Genomic DNA, 1,531 nt, shown 5'->3' on the forward strand with positions numbered 1-1,531 from the left:
TATCTTTTCAAATAATTGTTCATTCCGAGTTTGTGGAATAGTCCTTCTTGTTTTACAGCTACTGATTGACCTCTTCAGTTGGTGATACATCTCGCCAACAAGATTAGACAAGTTCTCCCCTGTACTGTGGGGATCCGTGATTGGTCGAGCTTCTTTCAAAAGTTCAAACCCTCCCTCCCCTCGACATATAATTTGCTTTTCTAGTTGAGATCATATTTTTACTTGCCTATTTTGTCTTACTCATTCATCGTCATTTTTGGTGTTTCCTATAGGTTCTGTTTGTGGGGGAGGGGGGGAGGGGGTACAATAAGGAACATGGTGTTTGTGCCTTCGTTTAGGAGGACAAGGGTTGTTACGCGTTCTGTTTCCGCTCCCGCCTCAACTACTGCGCCCGCTCCCTCCTCGGTTTCACTCATTGTCAAGGAAGTGGAGGTTTCTCCACATGATACGGACTTGAGACCCCGAAAAAGGAAGGCCGTGGATGTAGAAGAAGGTGTGCTCGCGGCCGTTAACATATTAGAGGATGAGATCGTGGTGCGGGAGACTGCAATGATATTTGTTGGGGAGGATGTTGGGGTGACCTTTGAGGTACCTCAGTTAGAAGAAATCAATGTAGTCATACCTTTATGCCCCGAGGAGGAGACGGTCGCGGAGGGGGCATTTGGTGATAGCTCTGCGCTTCTTGGGCGCGAGGATTCCTCTTCTTATAAGCCGGCTAGGGACGCTTCCCCTGCCGATGGGGAAAAAGGTAGGGTCCCATCGAAGAGGACGATGAGTTTGGTTCCGACCTCGACCCCGAGTATCATAAGATGATTGATAACGGGACCACTCAGAACGAGGTTAGGATAGAGGGGGGATCAAGAACCATCACGATGTTAATGAAACGTGATCTGCTAAAGGACACCAAGGACGCAGTGAACTTGCTCGGTCCCTTCTGCTCCGAAGCCGAGCATGTGACTCTTCAAGAACTGAGGGACAACACCCTATCGAAAAGCATACCCGGCCTCGCTCTTAGGGTAAGTGTAGTCACTTTCGTTCATTCTTATTTCCTTTGACTTCCTTCAAAGTATTAATTCTTACTTTTTTTGGTTTGCAGACTATTATTTGGATATTGAGAGTGTTTGGAGGGAGAATAAGTGGAAAGAAATCTACCAAAAGCTGAAGGCTAAGTACCAGGAATTTTGTGGAAAGTATTGGGATGCTCAAAGGTGGCTTTGCAAAGAGGGAGACATGCCTGCATTGAGGGAGGAATTGAAGAAGAAAGATGAGAGGTTGATGGTGGCGTGGAGAGGTTCAGCGTTCTCAAGGGATCATTGAAGAGGAAAGAAGAAGCTCTTGAGTTGAGCAAGGGCGTGGAGGCCAAATATAGTGACCTCCAAAGCCAGGTGGTTCAACTGGAAAGTCAGTTGGACGGGTGCCAATTTGAGATAGACGCTCTCAGGAGGAGGTCGCTGAGAAGCAACAGATGCTCGATGAGGCAGAATCATCCCGAATGGAGACTTGTATGAGGGCCTCCATCTTAGAGTTGGCA

General features: G+C 47.6%; 1 long non-coding RNA gene across 1 annotated transcript; it reads left to right on the forward strand.

Moving 5' to 3' along the window:
• The first annotated feature begins 335 nt into the window (after positions 1 to 335).
• Positions 336 to 1,227, forward strand: LOC138908756 (uncharacterized). The gene is made up of 2 exons (XR_011415159.1): positions 336 to 1,016; positions 1,097 to 1,227. It is a non-coding gene; the product is annotated as an uncharacterized lncRNA (long non-coding RNA).
• Positions 1,228 to 1,531: the final 304 nt, after the last annotated feature.

Source organism: Nicotiana tomentosiformis, chromosome 3 (genome assembly GCF_000390325.3).
Source record: "Nicotiana tomentosiformis chromosome 3, ASM39032v3, whole genome shotgun sequence".
Taxonomy (NCBI): domain Eukaryota; kingdom Viridiplantae; phylum Streptophyta; class Magnoliopsida; order Solanales; family Solanaceae; genus Nicotiana; species Nicotiana tomentosiformis.